An 8,738-nucleotide genomic window follows, 5' to 3' on the forward strand; every position below is an offset into this window, starting at 1 on the left:
ACATCATGTCCTGTAGAGATGGGAAGGAAGGATGGGGATAGAATGGGGCTGGAATTGGGTAAGGGCTAATTGGGTGATGTGTGCATGTACGTCTCTAGCATCTTTTATCCTATTAAAATGTACGACTACAGCCGGCGTGGTGGCACACACTTATAAACCCAGCATTTGGGAAGCTGAGACTGGAGGATTGCAGTTCGCAGACAGCCTCAGCTACTCAGTGAGGCCCTCCGCAACTTAGTGAGAAATAAAGAACAAAATAAAGAACAAAAAAGAGAACAGCGGGTTTATCTTGGAGGTCAGATGCCTCTGGGTTCCATCTCCAGACCCGCAAAAAAAAAAAAAAAGTATGACTACAATGCACCAATAAAACTTAAAAAAAAATAAATGGTGCACACCTGTAATCCCCACGTTGGGAGGCAGAGACAGGGGGATCGCACAGGTTCGAAGCCAGCCATGCTGGCTTAAGAGACGCTGTTTCCAAATAAAAAGTATAAAATAGATTTGAGAGTGTAGCCCGGATGTAGAAGGGCTTCCAGGAACACCAGTACCACAAAAAAAAATATACACACACACACACACACACACACACACACATATATATATATATATATATATATATATCGTATACAAATAATTCATTATTTTAGACTCATTAATACCATAACTGCAAATAGGGAGTTCTAACATTTTACTAAATATAAGAATAATTCATAATACGGTTTTTTCATGAAAATTAATCTCTATAATGATGCACAAATATTACTTCAAAATTGATATTATTCAGCAACCAGATTTTTTGTGAAAAGAAAAACTATTAAACTTGGCTAAGATTTTAAAAGGGATGGTGCTAGAAAAAATAATTGTGCATAGGAGATAATGACCTCAGCTTCAGAGAATGACATATTTTCCGTAATGTATAATCTTGCTGATGACTTAACATCAAAGGATGTAACTGATAATACTATTTAGCCTAAAGTGATTCATCAAGAAACATATTGCTCTGATTAGACTAACAGCAGTTTTTCTCTAATATTTCAAGGTGTATTTTTACTACAATAGCTCTCCAATACCTGAGAAATATCTTTATAAAAATGTACCAACATTTCTCATGTTAAGCCCCACTGATTTTGTATATTTATGTAGTAGTAATATTAAAACATAAATAGGCACATTATGAAAAGAGAGTTTACCATCAAATATGGTTTTCTACACTATTTGGGGGATTTAAAACTTTCATACTTGCTAGTAATATCTAAAATGGTCTTATAATCACTTAACACTGATGTACTCATCAAAGTGCAGATATTCCAAGAGGATTCAAAGACAATGTTTTTCAACTCTAATGTAGCATACGAAATATTATTATCACCATAACAATCATGGCAAATGAAAGTATTGCTTTAATACAAGCTCAGCAAAAGAGGCTTAAGCTGTTCTCTGCAATGTTGCTAAACAATAAAATTGTTTTCGTTTATTTACTTGCTGAACAATGTAGCATTTGCTTTCCAGCCAATGCCTTTAGCTGCATTTGGGTAAATTCTTCACAAGTCAGAAACAGGCCTAATGTTTTATAGGTACATAATATAAGAAAATGAATTTTAAAAAGAATAAATACAAAAATAACAACCATGATGACAAAAAAAAAGGATGAGAACATGTGAATAGGACAGAGGGACAAATAACCATTTGTTACTTGAACTGAAATTGCTCCCAGTAGTCCAAACATGAATAACATGGACAAAAAAATAAATAATGAGAGGTTATGACCCAAAGAATGACAGATGTTATTGTACAACTTGACACACACTTTACAAGCACAAAAGTCATAAAAGAAAAGATGAAGACATTGTCACAAAATGGAAAAGGCCGAGGAGGTATAACAACCAAATGCAATGTGGCCTTCTAGGTTTTACTTTGGAACATGAAAGATAAATTATTAGAAAAATCTGTGAAATCTAGAGCTTGTAGATTAGTATATACATATGTGCCAGTGCTGCTATCACTTTTTGTAAATCAAGTATCGTTATGCTCGGTAAGTGTATTAGAGAAAGCTTAATAAAGAACACATGGTATTTCTCTCTACTATGTCTATTAACTATGATTTTATATATATATATATATATATATACGATTATTTTAACTTTATGTCTACATTTGATTGGAACATGGGATACCCAGATAGCTAAGTGGACATTCTTTCTGTATGTGTGTATGAGGAGCCTGATAGGAGAGATTAGAGTTTAAACTGGTGGACTGAGAAAGCTGATGCCCCTCCCCACCGCAGGTCTGAGCCTTCTTCATGATGTCCCTTGAGGGTTTAAATAAAACAGAAAGGCAGAAGAAGGTTGATTTTTCTGCCTGGCTATGTAACTGAGATAGCCATCTTCTCTTTCCCTTGCCACTTAGTTCTTAGGCCTTTGGAATCAGACTTTAATCTATACCTTTGCTTCCCTGGTTTTCAGGCCTTTGAACAGTCCCCAGTGGTTTTCCTGGATCTCCAGCCTGCAGTCAGCCAATTGTAGCAGACTGTGGGACTTCTCAGGCTTGTAAGCCAATATCTTATAACAAATTATGTTATATGTATTTTTCCTGGCTCTATTTCTCTAAAATACTCAAGTACATCGAGTCTTCTAAAAGTCTACAAATAAGTGGCTAAAAGCAACAACAAAAAACCGACCAATTGTCTGATAAAGGTGTGACAAATAAGTCCATGACTTATTTAGGAGGGAAAATTTACCAATAATAATTATATTTGTTTTAGTGTTCTGATTATTTCTCTTGTTGAGTACATCATTGACAGTGTTTTCATTAATTTTCAAAACCATATATGCTAAAATTTTAGTAAACCTATGGCTATGATACCATCTGCTTGAGCTACCTTGGAGATATTATTTTATGTGGCTTATATATATATTAATATAAATTATCAAATTAAAGATGAAATCCCCTCACTTACAGAATAGGGATTCTCCAGTATGTTCCTGAAAATGTACTTTCTTCAAATTTATCAAGTGTTAAGTAACATTAAAGCTTTGTTGACTTAATAAGATTAGGAAATGCTAGGTTTGACCAATTGTAATAGCTTTATTTACTAAATAATTCCTTTAGTTATGATTGTAATCATCTTCGTGACTTTCTAAAAGGGAAAAACATAAACTCTACTTCTGAATAATTTTTTCACTTCAGAATTCTCACACTTTTTTTTGTGCTAATCTTGCAGGAAGAGGTATTTGGAGATGGTCATGGTGGCACAGGCCTGTAATCCCAGTATATGGGAGACTGAGAAAGGATTATCACAGGTTCTAGACCAGCCTCAACAACCTAGCAAGACTCTGTTTCAAAAAATAAATAAATAAATAAAACAAATTGAGCATGAGGTAGAGTGTCCCTAAGTTCAGTCCCCAGTACCCCCCCACACACACACTTGGAAATACGATGAATTATATGATTATATCACAAACTTATTTAGAATTTCAATGCATTGAAAAAAGCTAATTGCTCAACTATAAATGCCATAAGAAAAACCTGCCATCACGCAAAGATACAACACCCCAGTCCCCAAGCTTTTGATTTATTATTGTCATTTTCAACACAAATGTTCCATCAGTATCTCTATTTACCTTTAGTGCAACTGTTCTTGTCTCAGTGGGACAGCCAGACTCCTATGAGGAAGGGATATTTGTGGTATTTATGGCTCATACTTAAACTGTGTTTTTCTTTCCAGTCAGCTCTCTAAATGCATTCTTCTCTGTCCACCAGGAAATTCATGGGCGATTCCTGTTTTCTTTGTTGGCTATCCCTCATTTTATATAATGAGAACATAAAATTAAAAAGTCACTATTTAGGCCAGATTCAATAATTCATGCCTGTTTTTCCAGGTATTTAGGGAGCTAAAACAGAAAAAAAATTGAGCCCAAGAGTTCAAGGACAACGTGAATATTATAGCAAGACCCTGTCTCAAATCCAGGTTTGTGGAACATGCCTGTAATCCCAGAGCTTGGGAGGATAAAACAGGAAGATTGCAAACAGGTTCTTACACAGCCTCAGGAACTTAGTGAGGTCCTCCACAACTTATAAAAAATCATATGTGTGTTTTCTGGCTCTGTTTCTCTGAAATGCTGAATAGTACATTTCATCTTCTAAAAATCTACAAATACGTGGTTAAAGGCAACAAGAAAATGACCAATTGTCTGATAAAGCTGTGACAAATAAACCCATGACTGGTTTAGGAAGGAAAATTTACCTATAATAATTATACTCTTCATAGCTCTGAGGCAGAACACACCTAGCTTCAATCTACTGTATCATTAGAACTATTATAAAGGATATGAAAGCTGCCATTATAAGAATGTTTTGAAGAATAAGGTGAACCCTCTTGAACTTGGAGATTTGAAGAAGAAAACAGTTCAAATAATCCTATGTTTATATGTAAAGTTTTCAATACCAATTTTAAAATTGTATATGGGGAGGGAGAAAGTGTAAGGCAAGGCAGGGGGAACAGACAACAAATGCTGTGTGTACTCACCTTTCTATCACTCTGAGCCTCACTCTGATGCAAAATTCCAATGTACCAATAAAAACTGGGAAGGAATCAAAGACACATATAATGTCAAAGTTTAAAAATGGGGATTTTTGAAATATAATTGTATTTATAAGAAGAAAATTTTATGGATGAACTCAACAGCAAAATATACAGAATGTAAATTGGTGAATTAAAATTTACTCACAAAATTTCAGGCCTAGATGCTTCACTAATGATTTCTATCAAAGATTTAAAGAAGAAATAGCAATGCTATATAAAACATTTCAGAAAAATAAATGAGAAGGCCCTTCCAAATTTATTCTATAAGGCCGATATTAATTGAGCAAATCAGACAAATGAAAATAGGTTGATATCTTAATGAACACATGCACAACAAATTTTAATGAAATATTAGTAGTCTGAATTCTGAACCATATACACTCAATTATATGCGATGGCCAAATCGTTTTATAAAATATGTAAACAGCTAAAACAAACATATTTAAAATATCATTCATGGATATCTAAAAAACAGACCAGTGAGACCTGAGATAAAAATGAGAGCATCAGTTGACTGAAACTTGGTTTGAGGGCACTTTCCAAACTAATGAAAACGTACCGTAGCCTCTCTCCTAGTGACAATTTCACAATTTATTTTCATTGAGCAGTACAGTTAAAATAGATGGAGTTTATGAATGTCCATTTCTTATGCATCAATGCTGTAACAAAAATGGACAAATAATTTAAACAAACATTTCAACAAAGAATATAGAAAAACCATAATTGGTATTTAACATAGTCATTAGAATAAAGCAAATGAAAATCTTATTGAACACCTTTTTTTGAAATTCAGAACATATTTTTTGATGTCCAGTTTAGCAAATCAATCATTTGAGATAATAGCCATGTAATTTCAGGAAAAGTAATGCATAAATGGGGAAACTATGGATTTTACTATCTGTCCAAAAATCAATTTCAGGAATTCTCTCTAGTCAAAAAACCAAAAGCTCCCAGTTATACAAAATTAGATGCTTCAAAGATTTTTGTACTTAAAATATACTGAACTCATTGTTCAGTTTTCTTCTGAAATTAGGCCTCAATAAAGCGCTTTTGGTGGTGTTATCAGTTCCGTGTGTAATTTACCAATGAGCTGATTTCAGAGGTGTCTATAGTATGTGGAGGTCATCATGCTCAGTAAGAATGGAATGATAATGATTGCATTCCAGAGAGAGAGTCTGATAAACCATAGGCTTAAGTTCTGTAGGCTCTTTGACCCTCTTAATAATAATGGCTCACATTTAGTGAACACTTAATATGTACAATATATTCTTATTAAATCTTCTCTACAAGCTCTTGAGGTTTGCACTATAAATATCCTCACTTTACATATAAGGACAAAGAAGTTTAAAGAGGTTAAGCTGCTTGCTCAAGGGAACAAGTAAGGAGTAGAATTTCCAACACAGGTGTCTAAGTGCAGAGCTGAGTTCTATCGTTTTCTCTCTCTCTCTCTCTCTCTCTCTCTCTCTCTCTCTCTCTCTCTCTCTCTCTCTCTCTATATATATATATATATATATATATATATATATACACATACACATATATATGTATAATATAAAAGATATATATTTCTGTTCTCTCTATATATAGAGAGAACAGAAATATATATCTTATATATATTATATATAATATGTATTATATTTCTTATATACATTAAGAAGAAATATATATATATATAAGTATACATATAACATATACACAACATATATTATAATATATTACATTTATATATAATATAATATTTTATATATAATATATTATATTTCTTATGTATATTAAGAAGAAATATATATTTATTTATGTTATATATAAAACATTATATATATATGTGTGTTCTTCTTAATCAGAGTGAAATAAGTTGTAGACATCAATGTAAAAAATAAACTTTATGTTAGTTTATATTTATAAATATTTTATGTAGAACATTCATGGATCATATTCATTGATTTCATCTGATCATTTATTTTTGCATAATTACTGTAAACAAGCTATGATTTCATAAATTTATATTATCTGATTGATGCTATGCAATGTAGGGGATTGTGAAGCCCTAATTGTAATCTCTGTAATTTATAAGATAACTAATCTTTTTCTCCCTTTTCCTTTTGGTGCCATGACAAAAGGGAAAAACTTTTATGATATGAAGATAAAAATATATAGCTGTGTATAGAACCAGCTATCATTTTAAAATTTAAATTTATTTTAATGAATACATAAAATGAATACTACAAATTAATGATGCACTGTATGTTTTGACACATTTGTACAGCATATGATGTTTAAATAAAGTTAAACATATTTATCCTTATACATTTATCATTTCATTTACTTTATTTATTTTATGCTACTGCAGATTGAGCCGAAGGTGTTCCATCTATGAGCTACAACCCCAACCTTATTTTATTTTTTTATTTTTTATTTTTCGGGTCTGGGGATGGAACGCAGGGGCATTCAACCTCCGAGCTACACCCCCTGCCCTATTTTTTACTCTTTATTTTGAAACAGGGTCTCACTATGTTGCAGAGGGCCTCACTAAGTAGCGGAGGCTGTCCCTGAACTGCTATCCTCTGGTCTCAGCCTTCCAAATGTAGGACTACAAGCATGCACCACCACGCCTGGCTTGGTTTTTTTTTTTTTTTTTTTTTTTTAGAGTAGGTTTCATTAAATTGCTGAGGGCCTTGCTAAGTTGCTGAGGTTGGCCTAGAACTTGATAATCTTTCTACTTCAAATTCTCTAGTACTGAGATTGCAGGTGTGCACCACTAGGCCCAACTTCATTTATCATTTCTTTATGGTGAATACTTTCAAAATCTTCAAGCTTTTGTAAATGTACCATTTTTTTAAGATAATGGCAAGTGACAACCCTCTGAGGTCTACTATTTCTGTATAACAAGGGCAGGAGTCTTTACATGTAACTGACAATTTATTGTTTCATCTTCATGCTTCAATCTAGCTTTCCATTTTTCATGGTTTTTCAGTTTCTGTTTTTGATCAAGTATGGTTCTCTTTCTCTTTGAGTCTCTGTTGGTATGGGTCTGATATGAGATACAAACTTTGAAAATAGCTCTGGTCAAGTTAGTTTCTGGATAGAAAAATTAAACTGAACCTCCCTGGTTTTTCTGTCATTTTCCAAATTGGTACCTAATTTACCCCTGTAGGTACCTGAGTGGGGTCCTGTCCACACTGCTAGGGACATCTCGCACTTGTGCTACTGGCCATCTCTGTGGTCTGAGTCCTGTAATCTCAAAGAGGCATTACTTTCTATCACACCTCTACCTCACAGACAATAGCACTGACTTTGTTATTACATCATTTTTTTCCAATATGAAAAATATTTAATTATACCTTAGGCTTTCCCTATGAATTTCTTCAATATTTATATCCTATCTCTGCTACATCCCTATTTTACCATTTTTTCTATTTTTTTGTTCTAACATATATTAAAATAATTTTGAATATTTAATTTTTGTTCATAATATTTTCCCTACTCTTAGTATAGTAATGAGCATAATATTGTAATAATTATGGAATAGACTATGTAGCTTATTTCATAGATCATATGGTGATACATTATGATTCCAAAGATATATATTTCATAAATAACTTTTACAACTAAAATGATCTCGTTAATATCTTTGATTTCATCCAAACATTCAAATCCAAGATTTAGTCTCTACAATGTACTTGAGTTTCTATAAAACAATTGTGACTCAGAAGAAATTAAACAGGCTCTTTGAACCATCTTCTTAGGGGTTATAGACTGGTGTTATATAGTAGGTAGAAAATTACCTTGGAGGAAACTACAGGATAGTTTCTCTAATCTTAATTTCATTCTCCCAGGCTATATAGCTATATGAAAAATATAGACCTCTGTTAGCATTACTTTCTCCATCTTGAGAATGGGAAGATGGCAATTGTGTTGTGAAATAAATAGCTATAGACAGCTCAGACTTTAGCATGCAGAAAAGTTCTAAAAGTCAGTTTAAACAAATATTCTCCTCAACCATTCCTACAAGACTTTGATGCAACAGTTCTTAGAAACACTTTAGGTGACTCTGACAAAGATGGAAGTTGAATTTATAGTAGTACTTCAACTCTTCTGAAGAATTAATAAACAAAAATCATGACAATTCTTAAATATGAAATTTATAAAAATACAA

This window comes from Muscardinus avellanarius (genome assembly GCF_963383645.1).
Source record: "Muscardinus avellanarius genome assembly, chromosome: 8".
In the NCBI taxonomy this organism is placed as follows: domain Eukaryota; kingdom Metazoa; phylum Chordata; class Mammalia; order Rodentia; family Gliridae; genus Muscardinus; species Muscardinus avellanarius.